Source organism: Falco cherrug, chromosome 4 (assembly GCF_023634085.1).
Source record: "Falco cherrug isolate bFalChe1 chromosome 4, bFalChe1.pri, whole genome shotgun sequence".
NCBI lineage: Eukaryota > Metazoa > Chordata > Aves > Falconiformes > Falconidae > Falco > Falco cherrug.
Genome location: NC_073700.1, coordinates 106,856,176 through 106,880,016, shown reverse-complemented (window position 1 = coordinate 106,880,016; position 23,841 = coordinate 106,856,176).

Below are 23,841 nucleotides of genomic sequence, written 5' to 3'. Positions count from 1 at the left end.
GTTGCAGATATACTTCCTAAGGATCAGTGGTGTGACAGTATCACAGCTGCTGGATGCACAATCAAGGGTGTATCTCCAGCAAAGGCTGATTGCACAGAAATCCAGGGAAATGCTTTGCTGAGTCACATAGGCTCCATGTGCGTAAGTATCCGTTGCCAGAACACAATGGTGTGACAGAATATTGAAGTGACACTGAAAACTGTTGAAAGACCCTGCTCAGGCCTTAATATTGTGAAATCCTTGAAAAACTTATTTGTATTCTTTGTAGCTGTAACTGACTGGTTTTCAGCCAGAATAAGCAAATAGAAGATCAGTTTTGGGTCTTGGGTCAATGAGATAATTCCTCCAACCTCCTGGCAAATTTAGCTGAATTATATTATTCATAATGTGGTCTATGAATGTGTGCTCCTATTTTAGGAAACTTAAATGTCAATTTAAAGAAGATGAAGTTTTAGAGACTTATGGGCAACTATCATGTATCATCTGGCATCATTCTGGGTCATATTTCTGAAGGGTAGTTCTCCTGTGTATGCATATTTAGATCTGGAAAGCTGGAAGACTTGTTTTTGCACCTTGAATTCTGTTATGTGTGCAAATCTACAGATTGCATCAATCAAGACTTGTCAGTGTAAGTTACACAATTGAAAAAGTCAGTTATTAAATATGTGTGTCCTTGTGCAAGTACAAAATCAGGAAGAAAATTATGAAAGGCGAAATTGCATGTGCGGGTAAAAAAACCTTGACATTAGCCTATTCAAAGTGATTCTACTCAGTGGCTTAACCAAGGCTATTAGAGGGACGAGGTGTCAGAGCCAGTGCTAAAACAGAAAAATGGAAGAAGTATTTGATTGATTGGTTAACCTACTGAATGACACTGACTCGTGTTAATAAGGTTAGTATCCTCTGTGTGGCCTTAAAAGACCAAGTCTGTATTTCCAGCTCTGCCCTTCACCTACTCGTTGACCTTGAATACTTAGCATTGCCCAGTGCTTGCTTTTGCCCATTAAAAATGACAATAATTTTTCCTCACCTTTGTAAAACTCGGGGAAAGCAGTTAATAAAAAGCATTTCACAGGAGTAGGGTATTATTCTTACTACTGATCTGTTATTGTGGCAATTCTTGAAGGTTATGAGAGAAAAAATTTCCTCTGCCAGTATGCAGCCAGGAGGGAACTTGTAGTTGCTGTAGCTACAGATGATCTGTAGCTGCAGAATGATTTGAGGTCAGATCAACAATAGCTATAGATTTTCACAAGTCTTAAAAGCTGCTTCTGAATGACAGTAGCAAGAAAGACCATGAATATCCCAAGGAAAAAAAAAATATGACAAACTTTCCTTGTGATTGGTTTGGGTCAGTCAGAGTATTTGTGAAACACAAAGGTCAAGCAACTTATTTAAAAAAAACCCTATGTGAATCTAAGATTGGCTTTGACATTTTCAAAAGCTCAGAAAATTAGAGGAGGGGCTGTAGCCCTGAGGATTGTGGTCTCTTAGGCTGACTGGAGGAGAGATTATATTAAACATTTTGAGACCTGAATGATCCATTCTGTATTAGAGAAGATTTACAAGATCCTCAGAGTATGCTTGAAACATCTGACTGAGAGGGAGTCTGTGGACTTTCTGCTTTCTTGGTTGGGATACTCAAGGGCACCATTAAGGAATCAACTATTGTGATTGATGGAAAAATAAAGAAATTGAAGAAGAAATGAAGACAAACTATAATGTGGACTTTTTCCTGCAGTCCCATGATATCTTCAACATTAAGTGATTTTGGCAGATAATTTCTACTATGAAGCATGTGGATAGCCAGAAGGCTATTAAGAGAGAATGATGCTATAATATAAGCATGGAGGATTCTTATAAAGTGTATCTTTCTCTCATTCAAAGTACATGATGAAAAATGATGTGTCCAGAGTGCTAACAAATTATAACAAACTATAAATTCTCCCTATATATAATACTAAATGGCCTTTATTATCTTAAGCCACTATTCTCCCCCCACACCCCCGCTATGCATTTCATATATATTAAAATAATTTCAACTATATCTTTTAGCTAATCATAGCTAGCTCCATACGTAGGCTGACAATATGCCTGAGGTGATAATATGTCTGGTCAGTTAGACCAGTGTGTGGTAGGTGTAAAATGCTTCAATGGGAATGCAGAATTCTGATGGAGTAAGACCCCATGTTCACTTTGCACACGAGAATGATCTCATCATGTGCAAGATGATAGGGGATAAGACCCCTCCTTTCTTCGTGGTACAAATTAAATCTGGGTGACGTAATGAATATACACATGCAGCTAGATGAATTTTCCCTCTCACACCCATGTCTATCGCTTACAGACTCATTAGTTTGTCTTTCCCTGTTCTATGGATTATTTTTGAATAGATCTGTTTATTTATGTATTTTTGTTAATTCATGATTGTGTGTATTCATTAAACCTTTCTGAAGAATGACTGTGAGCTTTGGGATTACTATAGGGCTGTGCTCATTGTGGTGTTACTGGTCACCTCAGCAGCATGGTATTGCTCCCAGTCTCTGCCTGAACAATTGCAAACATAATGTAATTATAAAGCTTCTATTTCTATCTTAAGAGGGGTTTGTGTGCCCAAAACATCTGTTTTTCCTATGCTACCATAGGTTTAATAGAAGGCTTTCCTTTCCCCTGTTAACTGTGTCGACTTCCTATGCTTTGACTATGATCGTTATGAGAATATATCATACCCAAGAGCACGTTCATTTTCCACTTTTTCATTTTGCCCAGGGAAAGAATACAAGAGCAGTTTGCAGAGCTGGATGATGCAGACTGGCATTCATAATGCCATTTTGCTGTGTTTATTTTAAACCTTGTTCTTCCTGGGCCAAATCGGACAGACTTCAGTCTGTAACCAGTTCCTTTCAAGGTGTATCTACTTGCATCTGTGCCAGTACTCTGGGCAGGAGGATTATGTGATACTAGCTGCAGTAATGTCAATACTGGTGCCAATATTTTTATCTGCATTAAAGCCGACGCTGTGGCCTTGTATTTAAAAAGCAAAAATGAAAACCCATTTCTTCCTCATGGCAGAGATGATGTCAGGCACAGTGCAGAAATAATTTGAGTACCATTTAATAAGTTTATTGGTGCACATTTTTTCCATCACCATTGCAGAACATGTACTGAAGAAATACATGTATTAACAGCAATGAACGACTACCTAACGTGTGCTGATTTGGAAGTCCTAAATAGGGATAGATCATAGTGAATAAAGGCACATCTAAGACCCTATAGTTGCAGGTGAAGGAGGGATCTGGCTGAAGCCGAGTGAGTATTTCAGTGCTCCCTTTGTCGGCTTTGTCTGCTCTGTTCTGTGTATCGAGATTTCCAGTCAACTTCACACACAATGAACAGAAGCACAAATCTCGGGGAGAAATGGAAAAGATTTATTCTATTGGCTTTCACAGGAAGATGATGTTAGCGTACGCAGAGTTGGGATAGGTTCCTATCGTGACAGAACAAAACTGGCTTTTTAGCTAGTGCCTTACCATGGCAATCTGCTTCAAAGGAACAACTGTCATTTTTGATAAGGATAGTGAGAATTACTGTCATCTGGAGAGATCACTATGCCTCTGGGTTGTATAGTATATTACAACAGAAGGATTTATTCTTTTAGAGATGAATAATTATTCCACTACAGCGTTTTGTTGCTGGTTTAGAAAAGATGTAGTTTTTACCCTGCATAATTATAATGTAGCGCTCTCTGCAAACAGAAACTTCTGATACGTTTCGGGGGGGGGGGGGGGGGGGTGTTGATAACAGGGAGTCAGACAGAAAAGGTGGCCGGTTAGTAGAAACCTTCAGAGGGCAAGTGCATTTGGGGTGCGTGCGTGCATGCCACATGCCTCCCCGCAGCCAAGATCCACAGCAGAAGCTCACAGTCTCGCAGAAGCTGCACAACCAAGCGAGTTATTATGGAGAGCTTCTCTGTGGCTGAGCCAGTAAGAGCTGGGTGCTAAACTTGTTTCCGCTTGAAGTTGCTCTTTGCATACTTGTTAAGGCAGAATGTTCTACCTTTTCACCTCTGCAATACTGGGTGTGAAACATGAGCCTCTAGGTGTTTCCTGGCTGGCAAGAATTCAATGGTAATAAAATTACTAGTAGAATAAATGTTTCAGAGGCAGTTATCCTCTCTCACCTGTTTGTAATTTTTTATTAATTATTACAAATGTGTTTAAGTACACTACCTGATTTTAATCTGCTGTATTCCCAGGATTTACATATAAAGGTCTTTTTCCCACAGAATAATGAATAATCACATATGTCAGGGTGTGGTGTTAGAATACTGAAGGCTGGTGATACACCTACTAGCAATCGTGCATTTTGTAAAAGGCTGGATTCTATAAGTAGTTTGCTTTTTATGGCCCTGATCCAAAATTCTGTTGAAATCAGACTCTTATTGAGTTAAAAAGCTACGGATCTAGTCCCAAATGTTCTTTTGTGGGAAGTGTTTGTAGTGCCATTGTTAACAATATATGCAGCACTGGGCGTGTGAACTGTGTAAGTAGAAATTTTACTTTTCCCAAAGCTCTTGCTCACTTTTATGCATTCTTTGCTCAAGCAAACAGCAGGTGGCTTACATGAATAGTGGGGTTAATGAGACTACTTAAGTGAGCAACTCTTTATCAGAGCAAGAGTGAAAAAAAATTCACAAACTGGTCCTCTGTATCGGAGAATTTTGGACTCGCCAGATAGAGCTGAGAACTAGAAAGGATTCATATTATTATATACTGAAAGAAAAGCTGACTGGCATAGTGGTGGCAGCGGGGAGGAGGGGTTGTTGTTCCAAGAGCAGCAGAGCTAATGAGATCTAATGCTTTTGTTTCTTAATCCCTGAACTGAATTAATCTCTTTCCCTTCCCATGTGACATCATCCCCTAGGTGCAGGGAAGCCGCAGGGCAAGGTGCATGCTGCCCGGCCGGCCAAAGGGCGAGGGAGCCGAACGGTGCTTCCCCTTAGTGGAGACGCTAATCTTGTCCCTGCTCTCCTTCTGCATTTGATTCTCATGAATTGCATAAAAACATAGCTATCTTTGACATTTCAGGTTGGATTGAAATAGGACAGTTCAGTATTTGGGAGGAAGAGGGAAGGAAAGATCATACAATTGTGTAAACTCCCTTTCCTAACAAAAAAAAAAAAAAAAAAAAAAAAAAAGATGCACCCTGAACTCCACTTGAACAGGGCTGAACTTACATTGCTGTTCCCAATTCAGGTCTCCCATAATAACGTGGCCCTCATGAGGTTTTGTGCACTTTACTTTCAGAATAATTTACCTCAAAAAGAATAAGCCCTAATAAGATTATGAACTGTTTGTATTAGGAAGTAGATCACATGGATAATCTTTGTGATCTCTCGTTACGCCATCTTTGTGCCAGTTAGCATGTTACCTTTGACTGCTGCCAAACTGGAAGGAGGAAAATGGATTTTTTTATATGGTTTTATATTTTGTTCTGTGTTTTACTTTTTCTCTTCCATTTCTACATTACTGATTTGACAAAACACAAACAACAGAAACACAGCATATTGCAAGAAGTAATTTTACACTGGCTTTATAGTATTTATGAAGGAGACAATCTGTAACTAACCGAAGTCTTGACAAACTTTGAAAAGACTGAATTTTGAATGTGGATGGATCTCAAAATGCAGCTACACAGCTGGGTGCCACTGTTATCTGGGCAAGTGTCAGGTAGGATTTCACAGCATAATGGCTACTCAAAAAATACCTGAGCTCTTGTCTAGCAGACAAGATTTATAAATATGAACAGTTACTGTTTGAAAGTTAAGGAAGTCACAAAGACCCAGCAACAAAGCAATCCAACAGAGGAATTTTCTTCACACTTTCAAAATTGAAAAGTGACATCAAATGCTATTTTAGATAAAAGATACTACAAATAAGAAAGATGCTGCAGGAGAGGCTTTAAAGTGTCTTTCAAAATTAGCAAGCACAAAAAGTCCATAGGTCAAGAATCAAGTCCTCTTGTATAATCCGTATTCACTCAGCATTTCAAACTCAGGCTCCTGGAACTGACCTTCAAAAAGACATTTCTTCATGAGCTGTGTGTTATGCTATTGTTGCTATCCATCCACCTCTAAACACCTGACATCAGCCGAAGTTCAAAGGAATCAAACAATGAACTGACCCCTTGAAGGAAAGAAAGTAACAGCAGCACCAGGGCTGGAAACGGACAGTGATATGTGAAGCAAAGGGTATTCTGGGGTCAATGACTTTGACAACTGCTAAGTTTGAAATTAATTGTATTATAAAAATTAATGTACTTATTGTGCATATTGTATACATAAATTCAAACATTTCCTGGCGAATAAGACTTGCAGGTTTCTTGGAATTAAGTAATATAATAATTAGTAGAAATTGTATCCATAACAGTGCCTCCTCCAATTTTTGCTTGAAAACAAATTGAATTATTTACGATGTAGAAATAAATGATAAAGGTAACTTGTAAAAATTACTGACTCATAGAACTGAACAGAGACCAATAATGATTTCTGAATTTTATTTCTTGTATTCTTGTCCTGTGATTTGCTATTTCTTCTTAGTGGAGACCTTCCTGATGCACAGCAATACAAGCTTCAAGTGACCTAAGTCTGAGGAAGTCCTGACACAGTTCTCTGAAAATCCCCCAGGCTTTCTACTTTCTATTAACAATGATGACAGCTCTGATCTTCCCTACACTATCACATTTAGGTATTCAGTGGCTATTAATAAAAACTCGATGGGATTCTAGCCACAATAGTTGTCATGTATGCAAAGCTTGAAAGCTTTGGGTTAATATGGATTAAGATGTCAAAGGTGGGGAGAGAAACTGAAAACAAAGAAAATTCATCACGGATGCATTTTTATTTTCCCTGCAATTAAAACCCATAGTACAGTTATTGAGAAATCAGATTCATGAACACGTAAAGAATCCCAGATGACCTGGAGGGCAGAAATCAGGCTTTACTTGCTAAGAAGTTGAGGAGGGATAATTCTGAGCTCCTGGCTGAGCAGGCTCTGGAGCATTTAGCCTTAGGAAGACCAATCAGTCAAAACCAGAGCAATGTGTGGTATGTGCAGCTCTTGAAATGGGCGCAAAGGTTGCAATTTGTCTCGTTGACTTTGAAGCTACAGTAACTTGGGAGGGCTCAGAAATCTCACTTTGCTACCATTGCAGCCATGAGTTATGTTAGATGTAGAAGATGTTTGTGACACTTGCGGGCCTGTAGACCTGTGGACTTACGGACATAGAAGAAAGGTCCTTGTCTTGAGTAAGGGCCTTTTATGCCCTACCACCATAAGAGAACTGACTACTGGAAATTTGCTTGCTAACACAAAGCTGGTGGATTTCTCCTGCATTGGCTGCCCTCCGCCTCCCAACAGAAAGGCTGCACTGGGGGTAATGGAGCTGTGCTAGGGTGGTGGGACACGGTCAGCTTATCGGGGTGCTGTGGCAGAGCAGAGCTTTGCTGGCAGAGGCCTTGGTAAGCGTCTGTGCAAGGAGCCAAATTAAAACAGCTGGTTGGCTGCTCTTAGTCTTGACCATTTGGGGGTCGATGAGTCCAAAGACTGGAGGCTCAAATGTTCTCACAGTCTCACTCTTGATCTTGAGCTACAGAAGAGAATGTAACGTGGAATGTTAAAATAGGTTGCGGGCTGCCAGATCTGTCTTCCTCCAATGACACAGGAGATGTTGTGGACAGGAGATCTAGAAAACCCTGGAGACAAGTCCTTTAAAATCATCAGGCATTAACTTCAGTTTTTCTTTTTCCTTTCTCTGAAAAGTTGTGCATACCCTGTGGGAATCTGATGAGGTTTGTGGGCATGACCTTGGTTTCTTAATAAGATGGGCGTTTCCGGGTTTTCTTGAAAATCTGGTGGTTACTTATATTTCTCAAGAGGGATTTAAAGGAGAATTTTTTTCAGTGATACTAATGGTATTTTGGTGCTTATATTCCCCACTGAGTAATACATCTGGATTCCCTATCATTTATTGAGAAATTAATGGCTCTGAAGTATCAGAGTGGTAAATGTTAGATAAAGCTAAATGGGGGCTAATAATTTTTATGGATATCTGGTATCTTCAGATACAGAATGTGCACTAAAGTAATCTCACGAAGTGTAGATTAGGTGATATAACTCAAACCGATCTGTGAAAAATAAAAGGAATATATATATAGAAAAAAATACCCAGAACTGGATTTTTGAATAAAGGTTTAAATGCAGAGTAAAGAAGTTGTGTTCAACGAAGTTGCTGAAGACTCATTTGGGTGTAAGTTGAATCGGAGTCTGGCTCTAAGAGTGACTTAACAGTGACTCAACATGCTGAATTGTTGCTCCAAATAGTAGCTATCAAAGGCATCTTGCCTTTGCGTAAATGACTAATATAATTAGCTTATAACATCACCATAGGCACTGGCAAAAGTAATCATCATTACTATCCATTGTGTTCACAACATCTGAACCATTCATTTGGAAGCCTGTGAAACAGAAACTTCTATCCATCTCAGGAGAACTTTGTTTTCACCCTCCACACATTTTCTGCAGGGGCCTGTTTTCCATGCCTCCCCATCCTCCTGCCCATTCTCAAAACTGCTTACAAAATGTAATTAGCATTGTTCCTGCTTGCTTCATCTTTATTTTTTTTTTAAAGGAGTGAGGCGGAGATAGGAAAAAAGTGTTTTTACAATGAAAACAAATACAAAAGTCCTTTGTACACAAAACCTTGTCCTGCTTGGTTGGCTCAATTAAACATATGCAGAAATAGGCTCACAAAGTCGGTCCTATTTTGCTGTTAGTTTCATTCACAAAATTCTGAAGTTATAGGGTGTAACCAAGGTCGGAATTTAGTCCATTGTATGCTTAAAAAAAGAAAGAAAGTACTGGGAGAATTTAATGTTTCACTTTTCTAACAAAAAGGATGTGCTTCCATAGCCATGAAAATAAAGACGTGACTTGAAAGGGTTACCATCACTGTGATACTAAGATAACTGAGACTGAATGCTGCTTTTTTTCAAGAAAAACAAACATAATGATTAATAACATCATGGCAGCACTATTATTTTGCTATGTAGTACTCTCTTTATGTTATTAGATGTTTGTGAAATTGCAATTAAAAGCTTGCCTTATTTGCTAATAAGTCTAATTAAAGAACTCTTGCTGTGAACTTTGCCTTTTTTGAACAACGTGCTTAGCTGTGGTGTTAAGGAAGGGTTTAATCCTTCTAGACCAAGAGACTCCTGTTCGCGGGCCACTAAAATGTTTAAGTCACCTCTGATTTAAGACTAGATTGTTCAGCACCTTGTAGGGTTAAGCACGGTCACACCTTCCCATTTCTGGTTTTAGTAATACATAGCGTAATAACTCCAGTAACAGCTGAAATAGTGCTTCTTCAAATATCCAGGTAGGAATTCAGGTCTACCAACTTGAACCATGTTGGCAGCAGAGCTACTGTCTTTCTGTGCTTTTCCACTGCCTACTGCCCTGGGTGGCGATTTCTCACTTTGCTAGGACTCAGTTCAGGATGTGGGCTCACAGAAAACTAGATATGTCTTCACATGGATCACAAACAGTAGATGTGATGAAGTGACCCACTGATCAGTCTGGGTGTGTGCAGTAAGCGGGGCATGTTTGGGATGCGCTGGGGGAGCTATGCCAGCACAGTGCTGTCTGGTGTGTCCTGTGTTTGACTTGCTGCTTGCACACAGGTAAAAACTGCTTGTGGGTCCAGGCTGCCTGCGCTCGGACCTGCTTTTCCAGCTGTGTAACCTCCTATGAACTTTGGACTGCTTTTCCAATGTTAGGTCTGGCCCCCTTCCCTCCTCTTTAACCATCTCTTTGAGCCTTTCCTGAAAGGAAGATGTGATGGATTTCTATCGCACAAGAAGCCCTTCTCACATTAGTCCCTTCCCCTGGCATTAATTAATTAGGCACAGTAAACTCTTCAGCACAAACTCTGCATATAGCTTTCCGTCTTTCAGTCAGCAGTCTCCATAAGTTAGAAACTAAGCTTTATTTGTTAGAGGTCAGGAGATGTCTTTCTTTCCATTATTTATAGTACATGTGTTTTGATTAGACAAACAGCCACTGAGGTGATGCTTCTCTTATTAATAATGCAAACACTGCACAAACTTATTGTTTTGTTTATAATCTGGTATGATTTTTTTTTTAAAGGTCAAAAAAAAAAAGACAAAAAAAAAGTTTTGCAAAGTTTTTGAAAGTTCAGGGAAATGACAAACAGGTAGATGCTGAATGAAAAGTTCATTTCTACAGAGCTATAAAGAAATCCCATTCCTCGCCCACTCTCAAACACCTGCACTTTTAAAAGTGGGTACTTTAAGCTGTGTTCCTAGGTTATAGACACCTAAAATAAAGAACTTACTTCCAGACGTTCAAAATATTCACAATCTGCAATTTGAATAATTCTGAAAAGACCTCAATGGTCCTTTAAACAGCTTACAAAACCCCGAGGATTTTAAATAGTGTATTTTTCTTTACAAACACAATTGAACCTTAGGATGCAGAACTCCCTATACTCTTGTTTTTGGCTTTCCATCCTTGTTTCTTTCAACTAATAAAATATTAAATAAAATATTATTTAAATATTTGTCATGCAGCCCAATCCATGGCTGTGGTTGGATGGTGGTAAGCCAGAAAGCCAAGACTGAGGGATCCCACTAGCTCTAGTCTTGCTTGGTGCTGAGAACTGCTGTGCTCTGCTCATGGCCAGCACACCCCTCTGTCCCAAGACACCCGGCTGTCCATGTAGGCTGATGACAAGCAGCTGAACTTAAAGCAACCTGAGTTAACGTCGTTGAGAGATTGGTTCAGGTCTCACTTTAATAGTCGGGAAGTGGCAGTTGTGACTGACATGCATAGAACAGGCACATTTTTAATGCCTTTTTTCCTTGAGCTGAATATTTGAATGCAAAATCTGATCCTACATATGAGCTGAACTGTGGAAGTGTAATGCAATAGCATTTAAAAATAGCAATTGCCAAGAAGCAAACACAGAGGGAAACCATTTGGAGGTGTTTGGTGATGCTTTCCACCAGGCAGGATATGCAGAGTTTTATATACAGTAGGTTAGCATTTCCAAAGGGCAGAGAGAGATGAAGGATAAAGGATAATCTTTTGTAGCTTCAAGGCAAGTGAGCTTTATGGATGCTCATTTGCAGTTGGAGAGCCCAAGTAGTGCTATCTTTCAGTCAAGTCTTGCTTTACTCAGAGTTTTCTTTAAAGTGTCACAGCAGAAAATTGACAACATTAAGAACATACCTATTTATGTGCTTCTTTTTAAAGAAGTAAATTAAAACCCCACTCCATATCAAGCTTTTTGCAACACCATACACTGTTTATGGCTCTGACAAACAATGCAGAGATTTGAAACCTGCCCAAAACATGTTTAAGAGCTGTAGTGCTGTAGATTAATGCATTTGTAACATATTTTACTCGGATTTATCTCTCCTTGTATGGAGTGATGTATTTTTCCCCAAGAACAATACAGATAAAAGCTGAAGATTACAGTTTGTGTTAGAGTGGGTAAGCACAGATAAGGGTATTTCTTTTTGTGGAAGATGAAACAAGTAGAAGAAGAGCCGAAGAACAACAAAGACACTCTTTCACAGTAGGGGATATATTTGATGACCTACAGTAAATATTATAAATGCCTGAAAGTGCTTTGTATACAGGTATTGCTTTGTAGTATGCATTTGCTATTCTCTTCCAACACAAATAAATACCGGGCTAGAGGAGAGTTATATAACCACAAGATTCAGAAGATTATGAAAATATAGCATTGTCATTAGTTACTGTCAAAGACACCAGTTGTCTAGCAAAGGGACACAAACTCCTCAATTGTTTGTTTGCTATGCTGATGTTTAGGATTAATGTAAGCAACTGTAATAGGTAGGTTGATTTGGACAGCAAAGGTTAATTACTGAAAGTACATCACAGTGCAATGGAGTATCATGGGGCAATGCAGTATGGCAGAACTCTCCCAGTTAAAAAAAAAATGGGAGCTCGATTATAAAGTGAGGGCCTGAACTGCAGAATGAGCTTCTACCTCTGGGGTCATGCAGGAAGTTAAGACTAGAAGATCCTACCAATAATTCAGAAATCTGTTATTGGTCTTGAAATCTATTTCTAGGGACCAGCTTGAAGACATTTCAACTTTGGCTTAAACAAGGGGCAGTAAAAGCCAGCGGTATCATTTGGGAGCTCTTGGAGAGCTTCCAAGCATCTTCATCCATGATGTAGTTTAAGCTTCCAGATGCTTTTCTTTGCATTGTGAGATATTGTAAATCAATGGAAAGGAGACTGAAAAGAACCTCTTAGTGCCTTCACCTGTAGGACATCCTATGTCTCATCTCTGTGAGAAAGCAACCTTACTTATGAATTCACTGGAGAGATTCTGTTCACTGGCAAGAGACTTCCATCAATCTAGAAAGAGGGAGCAGGGCAACATGTGCAATCTCATGAGGAGCTGAAGGGCTGGATGAAGTGCCTTATTAAAAAAAAAAAACAGAGTCCTTAGGGATTTGAGGCACTGTATTTTTTAGGATTCCCAGTTCTGACAGCAAGAAACTCACTGTCAGGGCTCCAACCCAGTAGCTCTAGATACATGTTGAAATCACAGAAAATGAGCCCACTGGGGAATTCAGCTCTCTGTTTGCATGTGTGTTTTGAAATGAAATCACTTATGACCTTTCTTCCTGCATTTCAGACTTTGCTGGTGTGCTCGTCATATCCAGACAGGCTGCCACTGAGAAGGGACCTTGTGTTCAGTGTCTCAATACCTTCTTCCCTTGGCCCCTGCGAAGAAGTTGGGGCTCAGCTTTCTTTCAGGCTTGTTAGATGACAGAGTTAGAAGCAGGTTACAAACAGTGAGAAGAGGACAGGTGAAACTGAGGGGAGGTGGGAACAAATGCCCGGCACATGGAGCCACTGGCATTGTGGTTCCTTTCAGTAGCCTGTTCTGCCCCTCTGGCTTCTGAAGCAGTAGTGGTGTGTTACATGTTGATTTTCTCTCTCTCTCCCCAAAACAGGAGGTGAAACAGCTTCCTGGGCAGCTTTTACTGATTATAGTGCCAAAAGGCAGCAGCCCGCTGGGATGAGTACAGCCGCGAGCAAATGGGGACCGGCCGGGGGACTTTCCTCAGTGAGGGGAAAGTGAACTGAGGTCTCGGCAGGACTTCTGGATGTCTCCATGGAACGTGTCGCTCTGGTAAGGCAGACCCTCTGGTGAAGGACCTTCACAGGAGTCTGGAAGTAACGTATTGTGAGATTTTAGAAGGTAGGTATGATCAGATGTTGGCCCTGGACGGAACGAAGATGTCACAAATTAATTGGCTTCTTAGTTTTGTCTTCTAAAGTTAGCATTGTGTGAAAGAACAGAATATTAGACCTTATGAGAAATATTAAAATGTTAGGATCATTGAAAAAAAGCAAGTACATCTAAATTATAGTTTAGCTGTCCCCCCCTTTTTTTTAATGATTGGCTTTATTCACAGTATAAAAATACCCACGGCTTTTGCTGGTAGTCTGGGAAAAGTTGCAATCTATTTTCTAAATTTTAATGAAACCTAAATGGTCAACAGCCAAAAATCTTCATATTAATAATATGTAGTTTCGGTTTTAGAAGGTGTATTTCTTTTTAAACTAGATCCGATCAATGCACACAATGTTTTTTGCCAAAGATTTTTTTTAAATGTTTCACTTAAAATTGACCAGATTTTTGATCAAATAATTTGGAAAAACGTATCGGGTTCGTTCTCACATTGGGGAAGGCTTTTCTCTGTTTTTCTCACTTCTCTGTTTTTCCTGTCCTTTTGATGAATCCTGACTCAAGCGCTCCATTTGAAGGCTGTGAGCATCCCAGAGTGCGGGAAGCCTTCTGGGGCTGCCGGTACGCAGCAGAGTGCGCGACCCTGCGACTGCTCCCTTCTCCACCCGCCTACTGCGCAGCGCAGCCTCCCGGACTCCTCCTGAGAAGTGTTGAGGCCCTGCCAGTTCTAGTCTGGGAGCTGGGTCTGTTTAGTACCTCTGAATACTAACTAGGTTGTTTTTACCCAACAGTAATATGTGACAAATTAAACAATATAAATTTTATCTTGATCTTAATTAAGGCAGCAGCAATATTCCCATTAACTTCAGTGGGACCAGGATTATATCAAATATTATTTAAACATTTATAATAGCATTAGATAATGGGTTTAAAATAATTAAGAGTCTATTGAAGAAATTTAGCTTGATGGTGGAAAGGCAAATTATGTCAAATGAACGGGAACTGTCATTTATGGAGGCCTATTGAGATAGGCTTGTTTATTGGGGGAAGAAAACAAAGCTCATAGGAATCTTTCAGGGGCAGAGTCTGAAGGTCTTTTTGGGACTGAGAAAGAGGAGTGGGAATATTAAACAGATGTGTGAGGTGGGAACAGTGTTTTTCACCATCACACAGACTCAGCAGCCAAGAGTATCCAAAAATTAATTTTTGATTGGTAAAATGAAGTCCTAGATTCAGTGTAGGCTGTTTCAATTAGGTCTGTGCAAATACACAAAATTAATGGGTCAAATAAGTAATTAATGGTGTTAATATATCAATCACTTTTCTAATAAAAGTGTCTGAAATGAGTCAGGGGAAAAAAATCTAATAATTAATTTGAAAACTGCTATGATGCTTCAATTGATTTGGAGCTAGGAAAAAAAGAGAATAATTAGTAAGGATCAAAAAACAATATCACATTTAGTCCTCCAAATGGAGAGGAAAATTAAACATAGATGGGATTGAAATATCATTTTTTATCCTTGTAAGAAGATTGGGAATGTCAAGTATAGTAGAAACCTATTTTTTATTTTAGAAGAGTTATGTTTGCCCTGTCCTTCCTCACTTCTACTCGTGTGCACAGCCCTTATTCCTGTGGAAGATCATGTCAACTTAGTAAGGAAATAAGTGGCTTTTTGTGTGTGTATGTTCTACGTTTTCTCCTTAACCCAGAATTTTCACATTTTAAGGATCACTTTTATCAGTTTGCTGCTATGATAAAATAATGATGAACTAATATAAAAGCAATAAATGTGATAGTTGGGTTTTTTTACAAAAAAGCACGCACATTTCAACACAAAATCAAGGTATTAGTCAAAGTGATCTCTGATAGACTGCTCACTGGACAGGAGGTGGAAGAGAGGGGGCATTGCATGAAAGAGTCTATTACTCGTAAAAATAAGTTGCATGTGAGTTCTTTAATTTTTAGAGGAAATTGTTGAGATTTGTGAGAGTGTTCACTTTTTGAGTAAAATGCATTTGATGAATACACTGGTGGAGGTGCAAGAAGCATGAATTCCTAAGTGTAAAAAATGTAAAATCTCCACTGGGAAATCCTTTGACTGACCCCACGTATTGAGCTTGATTAGCTTCTGCGTTATTGAACAAAGGTGTAATGAGATCATTATGAAGGATAGTTCTCTACCATCATTTAACCTTGTTTTGCCCTTTCCCTCTCACTGCCAATATAAAAACCAATTAGCAAATGACTAAGAAACAATCACAATTCTTTTCAACAAAAATCAAGCTTCAGCCACCTTTTCCTTGCAAAAATAAGTTGTTGTTGCTATTTGGGAATAATACAGGAGACTAATGGTCCCCCAAAACAACTGACAGATCTAGACCTGCTTTAGCTGATACCCTAAAGCTTTGAATGAATGGCAGTAGTTAAAAGTACTTAAACTAAAAGGAAAATCAAAACAAATGTAAGCTAGCTCAATGTTTTTGAAAATAGGATTCTTAGGCGGAATGTGGACAACTTTATTATCTACTTTTGCTTCAAAACTGTAGCATGAAATCTGCCTCTTGTGAAGCTGAGATGTAGGTATTGGTGTAGAAATACTAAATAACTAGGAAACTTTAGAAGAGTGGAACGTTACTGATCAGATGGCTGTGGCCATTCAATGTACTTTAGGGGATCCAAGCAAGCCCAAAAAGCTTTTCAGCTAAAAAATGCTCTTTCCTTGCAGTAGAAGCAGCTATTCTTTCTTCGTTTCACTGAGAGTTAAATTTACTCACTGTACCCCTCTTCTCTTCCTGCAAATGTCTGTTTTAATGAAACATGCACCAGTCTTTGCTATATCAAAGTTTTCCTCATTCTTATACCACTGCTCCTGGGCATGATGTGACAAGTGTGCTGGTTGCAAGGCTATGGTGTACATAGAAGAGTGATTTTATTCAAACAAGAAGTTGTTGCTAGGTAAGCATTTTATTAGCACGCATGCAGAGTAGCAGCTCGCTGCAGTCTGCAATTTTTTCATCTTTAAAGTACACCTAAACCTAGATCCATGAACAAAGGATCAATAAGTTGGAAGACACATTTGGACTTCCTTAGAAGAAATGCACTAAGGAAGCAGAGGAAAAAAAAACCCGAAAAAAAAAAAAGAACAATATTTCAAATAGCACATGGTAGTATGGTGTTTAATAACTTGCCATTTTTGTACCGTATATTTCTCATATGGTTTCCTTATTCTCTTTCTTCTGTATTTGTGCAAGACTTCAAAAAATATACTAACACCGGCCAAAGTTCTTGTAGAACCCTCCCTGCAGCAATGCTGTTTTGTGTTCCCTTGCTTAGCAAATAGTGAAGAGTTTTCACTTTGTGTTGTGATGACATCAGTCGATGGTGATACACAGAGAGACATACTTTAGCATGATAATGCACTCCACAAGTTGAATTTCGTGTTGTTAAGCAAATACGGCTGTGGTCATTTCATCTCCATTTAACATACCTGGGAAAATATCATTGTAAAGAGAAAAAAGTATTTTTAGGCCTCAAAGAGGATGCTGTAAATGATGGGGAAGAAAAAGGCTAAAAACTTAAAAACAAACAAACAAACAAAACCAACAAAGTGAAAAAGCTCTAGAGCTTTCTTTTTTTGCAGTTCAAGTGAATTGGTTCTTTTTAATGGTTCATTAAATTGTGTCAAGTAAATACTCCGTTCCCACTACGATACTCAAAAAGTATACACTAAAATTCTTTCGACAGCTTTGCAACCCATGCTGATGTAACATGCCACAGCCATTTGGGTAGAAGCTAGCCCATTTAATAAGATAGCATCTGACATAGCCCGTATTAGGGTCCTTGACTGCTCTGTGGTTCTTGACTGCTCTTTCACCACCCTTGGGCAGTGCAGAGTTTAAGGGGCATGTTCAGTGGCAATCCTTCCTCTGCAGCCTGTGTCATCTTTGGGTGGCTGAGTTGCAGTGAGACATCTGAAGGTCCAAGAAGTACTCCCATACTTGGCACAATTCAGAGACCCTTATATGGTCCTCTATCAACATGATAAAATGGACAATAGGCAAAAGGTTACTTACCACCTGCAACGTGTAGAACTGATAGGAAGACAGAAATGTCCTGTGGAAAAAGAAGAGTGGTCCATCTAGCCCAAGACTCCATTTCCAGCCATGGCAGGAGATGTTGTGCAGAGAAGCACATGAGCCTGGCCTCCCTCTATAGTCTGTTTTATTCCTGAGTGACTGTGATCATTGGATTAGGGATTTTAGGGCATACATCCCTGCCTGATCCATTTTTGCATCTCCTGGTATATCTGTTATCTGTGAACTTGCATACCACTGATACAATCTGCCTTCTGTAACAACAGGTTCCAGAAGTTCACCACCCTCTGTAAAAGAAAGCACCTCTTTCCACCTGTTTTAAGCCTATTCCCTGCAAATTTCACTGTGTGCTCTCTGGTTCAGCCCTGCAGGCCTTGGTGAAGGGCAATTCTGTGCTAACCCTGATCTACCACCTTCATGATTTCATAAATCTCAGTAATATCCCTTTTAGCCATGTTCTTTCAACTTGGGAGTCCCAGCCCTTTCTCCTTTCCTTGTAAAGTTACCAGTATACCCCCTCAATCACTTCAGTTGCTCTTCTCTGTGCATTTTTTTTCTAATGCTAGTCTGTCTGCTGCTCTATTCCGTCCTAAGATACACAGACCAGAACTGCAAAATAAAACAAAACTTAAAATACACATGGAGCAAGGTGTCCCTAGTAGCAAAATTTTCTTTGTTTTGCTGTGACTATCTTTCCTAACAGCACACAACATTTTGTGGCTGGTGTCACAAACTTAACTCAGAATTTCAAAGAGCTGTTATTGATGACTCCAGCAGTGTTTCCATGAATGGAAACTATCTGTTCTGAGCACAGCACCAGGTAAGCAAAGTTGAGGTTATTTTTCCCTTGATACATCACTTCACAGTGATCCATGTGGAAGCTCACCTGCCCCTGAATGTTGTGCACACTAACTCAGTGTGGCTTTTGGAGTTCCTGACTGTCAGTGTGGCATTTAACTATCTGGAAAAAGCCTCGGTATTATCCACACACTGCATTCTCCAGGTTATTGACAAATAAGTTAACTAATACTGGTCCTGACACTGATGCCTAGGGGTTCCTGAGATTTATACCAATGTGTCTTGCACACATTTAGCAACACATTTTATGACAAAACAGTTTTTAGTTATTTTTGTTATTTATAACGTTTTATTAACTGTTGTGTGCTTAAGGTGCAATTCCATGGCTCTTCCAGACTTCAGGTGCTTCGGCTTCCATTTACTTTTATAATATTTACAAATATTTTGGCTTACAAGTTAAACTCATGAAAGCACACCATTGTCTCCTGCGAAAGGCTATCTACTTCTCTAGGTTCCAGTGCTAGCAAACAGACTTTAAGGACAGACTTAAAATTTACAAACAAAATTTGACTTTTATACAAATTGAAAATGCCAAGCATTTGTCTCGCCCTGTCTCAGCCTGTGCGTTGTGTGACATTTCCCTGTCCTGGCAACAGAGGTAGAATCAGAGAGAGACTCATTTGGTAGCGTCCCCTTTGCCTGGATTTAGAAGAGTACCTTTCCAGTTAGTTACTTGTTGACTGTCATTTATTCTGCAATTACATCAAATGTACTCCTGGACCTGTTCTTCCTTGCAAAGTGTCAGTCTGTGAATGACATTTCCAGAGAATAGCTCGATCCAGTGATTTATTGAAGCAATACGTCATTCAGGTAAGGTCCTTTAACCACGTTTTTGCTCACTGGATGATACCATCCAAAGAGAAGAATATCTGAGTCACTGTTTAGTTGTGTAGTAAAAGGCATGTCAGGAAGCAAGATGCTCTTTAAACACTAAGCATGTTTGCCTCCAGGTGTACTGGCATCCTTGCACCTTTGTTCACAAGCATGTTAGTGTGCTGAATAGGCCTCCGTACCTGGGCGCTGAGGTCTTGGTCTCCTTGACAACGAAACTTTTCAGAGATTACATGAAAAATGTTTTCTTTAGCCCTCGAGCTATTTTAATGCTTTAAAATGTCAGAGAAAAGATCCTTTAGTCCCAAGAGTAAGGAAGAGGTGGTAGTGGAGAGGGAACAGAATATTTTAAAACCTGTTTACAGAGTAATTCAGCAACAGAGGACAGCCCAGCAGGAATGCCCTCAAAAAATGAAACATTTCACCACTAATTTACCTCCCTGAATTCACCTAAGGTTCATAACAGGAATGACATCTTAATATGTTTTTTGGCTGCTACTGAACGACAAAATTCACAGGAAATGGGCTTCGGCTTCATCCACGTCTTGGCATTTTTTGGCAGGAACATAGGGTTGTGTCAGCGGGGGGCAGAACCAGTCTGGGTCAGGGTTGAGGGTATGTTCACCTCCGTGGTGTACTAATATAGGTGTTGCTGAAACAATGGGTTAGTTGTAACAAATGCCATTCTCTGTGTTCCATAATTAGCTAAATAGCCCTGTGCTCACTGTCCGGTGTGAGTGTTCACACACAGGGGCAGCTCTGCATGCAAGGATGGGCCTTCTCTTTCACACCAGTTTCTCACTTTCGGCCCCAAGTAAGACATTGCCAAGGGTGTTGGAGAGAAAAAGTAAAAGCCACCAAGCTGTTTAGGAAGTAGGCCCAGACAGGGGAAGGTCCTGGCCCAACCTGGCGCTGTGGATCAGGCTCTTCTGACGGGTAGCGAAGCCTGCAGCACTCTCCAGCAAGCGTGCCGTTCCCAAGGGGTGACATGAGAGCTGACATGGAGGAAAGGGGCATGGTTTGTTTCCATGGCTCAGAGGCAGAGGAGATGATGCAGTGAGTCAAAAAAGGGTGCTGTGCTGAGGGACCAATAGGCACCACAACTTTGGGCTGCTTTCCAGCAGGGTTTGCACAATGTCAAGGGAAGCTAGTGGTAGCCTTTCTTCTGTAAGTGGTTGCCAGTGCCTCAGATGGCCTCCACCTAAGCCTGTATTACAGGGGTAATTAAGGAGGAGGTGGTAAGAAAAATAACTGAAGGGAAATTCTTGCCTGGGGTTCAATGTTTGCAGACTTGGGGGAAGACCCTGTGGTCTGTAATCAACAGAATGTCCATCTGTGGGAACAGTAACCTTACCTCACTGTTCCTTTTCCACACTGCCTTGTCTACTGGTTTATCTCAGATTGTCATCATCTCTTTGTATCTTCATTTTTGCTAGTCTTCAAATGCTAGGAGTTCTGAAAGGAATGGTGTTCTTTGTAGCTTTTTCAGATTAAGAGCCGTGGTCTGAGACCAGGACATCTGGGAATGGGAAGGCAGGTGACGGACATAAGGTATACGAATGATTGTGAATTTGTTTTTGTTGTTTGTTTGAATAGATCTTTCTTCAGTTAAGGTTTGTCTTGTTCTGCACACATTATGCAAGCTGGTGTCATTTCATTGGCAGTCGCAGTCAGTTGTCTGAAAGGACTACTGTGATTTTTGACTGGTACATGTACCTCCCTAACTCACCCAACTGCCATGACTCAGATTAATGGAGTGCCACCCACTGGGTAAACAGTAAACCCTTGTAGATCCTATTGCACAAGATCTGTGATTGACTGATGGCAACTAATTCTGTTATGAGAGAAGAAGTTGATTTTCAATCAAGGTACCCTTTGCTGATGCTACTCCCATTTTGCCAACCTTACTCTGACCAGGCACATAGGCTTGGTTGATGCCAAACCTCAACGTTATCCAGGAACTTTATGAATCTAGATTGAATTCTGGATTTCACTTGTCTAATCTTTGCTATCCTAGTTTCAGTTCAAGTGTGGCAATAAAGTCAATTGATAGTTCTCTGTTCTGCTCATGGCTATTAATACTGAGACCTGTATTTTGTCATTCACCGTTCCAAGCCATAGTAAATCAGTTTAAAGTGATACATTCTGCGTATTGCCTCATCACATCCAGCAATTTTTGGGTTCATCTGCTGGTCTTTCCACAGAACCTGATTCAGTTCAGAATATTGCTGTTGGATTTATTTTGACCATCATATTTGAGAGACTTGGACCCCCTCATAACAGGACACAATACACTGGAAGTTTTCTGTGAGCACTGGTGCCCGACACTGGAGCCACAAGCTGATGAGACTTACTGCCTGTGAAATACTAGAGTATTTGTGATAACTTTGATAAGAGAGTGCAGATACCATACTCCACCAGTTAACCTCTGGTCTTAAGCAGTGCTTTCTTTGACTCTAGAAGATATTTTCTGTCTGACCCAGAAGCTGAATATGCATAGGACTGCCTCAGTTAAAGGATTGCCGAGGACCTCCCACCTTTTGATGCCTTAAGTGGATGGTCATGACTTTGTCAAATAAAGGTCTGGCCTCTTGCAGCTTTGTGTAGGTGTCTGAGCCCTTCTCTAACCACAGTTGAGAGCTAGTAGCCTCTACATGTTATTAATAAACTATTTAAAGCTCTTGAACAAACATGCCTTTACAGGGAGCACAAACTCATCTAACAGGGTGCTGAGATCTCTCTCTGCAGTTGGTACAGGTAAATCCTGTCCTATTCCTTGCCTTTATAATGCTCTAGCAACATTCCAGCATTTTATTTACAACACTGGGAGGAAGAAGTTAGACTAGGATGTAGCAGCATGTCTGGATGACACCCACATTTATTTTGGGAACCCAGGAACAACACAGTTGGCATGTTCAACTTGTCCTCAAATGCCTCCACCATAATAACCTGTTTGCCAAGCTGGAAAAATGCAAATGTGATCAGACAGTTGTAGAATTTGTGGGCTATGAAATTGCCCTTGGGGATGAACTGGGGAAGGTTCTTTGTGAGATTGCTGCTGTAGTTGACTGGGCTTCCCTGGGGGACATGTGGAGGACGTTGCATCTGTGGTTCAGAGTCCTTTGACAAATTTCACACACATTTACCCAAAATGCAGAGATCTCAAGGCTATGACTCGGAACCTGGATAGCAGTATTACTAGTCCCTCTGTTTAGGACAGAGCACACTTTTTGTTTGGATAATCTCAAAACTCAAACTCATAAAGAACCACACTTAATGGATTTTGTCATTCATGGAACCACTTGCTTTTTCAGTGTTTTCCAGGTCTTCCTCTGTGCTGTAGAATATCATTAAAAAATCTGCGGAGGGGTTTCTAGAGGAAAAATATAAATTAATATGTACTATCGGAGACACTGTTGTCTAGTATGCTGTCCTTGATGAGGAGATACAGAGTTTCCACTTTGGCATTCTAAAGCATTGCATTAAAATGTTGATAATATCTGAATGGTCAGACTGTTCAGTATCTGGGAAGCTCTGGGACAAGCAAGGAATTGGGGGGAAAACTAAGAATTATCTTTCCTTAAGTTTTCTGCATTTCCACTCTTACTCCGCTGTTCACTCTGTAGAATATGTCCTCCACTTCATATTTCATTTGAAAGCCTCTGTGGCTTCAGGAAAGATGAGTACACTCACATGTTACCTGCATCTTGTCTCCTCAGCAGCACTTCACTGAAAAACCTTGCCATTCACTATTTTCTAGCACATCACATCTCTCGTAAGCCCCCAGCTTCTTCCACACTCCTCTGCCAGGATTTTCCACCTGTCCAGGATCTATCAGACTGTGCATCTGGGAGCATGGGAAGATAAACCTTTTATTTTTTTATTTTCTGTTTTGGTAGCTTTGATATTCTGAGTGAGAGAAGATTGAGAACCCCTGAAGGAGGGGAAGTGTCGCCCTGAATTAGGAGTTGCTCAGGCTTCACATCAATTTACATCTGGTTTAAAGTCCTCTGAAAGGGTTATGGGGTTTATCTGATAGAGACAGAGGGTAAAAGTCTTCTGTGTCTGAATTGCTGATTGATTGCATACAGTAGTACAACAAATAATTCTTATTATGACTCATAATTCACCTATGGGGTTTCCCGTGAGGCTTGGCAATAGATTTATGTGGGTTGCTTGGCTTTCCTTTTTACCTCTGGTTAGGAAGAGGAAAAAAAAATAATTCCCATCTATATTAATGTTTTCACAGAGATATTTCTTGTATAGAGCTACTATTAAAAACATGTTTCCAGTTTATAAAGCCAGTCTGTTTTATATTGCTGTGACATGGAAAGCTATTACTCCTGTTCTGTGTATCCATCTTTCTCAATATATGCTGTGCAGCAAGGGACCCTGCCCCAGCAACAGAAAACCTGTAAAACAAGGCATATTACTGCTTATCTACAAGCACTTGGTGTCACAAAGAAATTCTCTGTCTGATTAGCACCCAAGTATTAACTCCTTCACTGCTACTGGCACTAGAAACTGAGCTGGCTGTAGTGATTAAGTAATTTTGTGATTGGCATTTTGCACCTCAATAAAGGCATTGTTCTCCTCGGAATTCTCTTCCTTATTAATTTGCTTGATACACCTTAAGCTTTTCATTAACTCAAGCGTCTTTGTTGCCTTTTGGTGAAGCGATAATAAAATTACAGATGAAGTGGTAGCAAAATGACTCGGCTAAAATGCAATTATTGT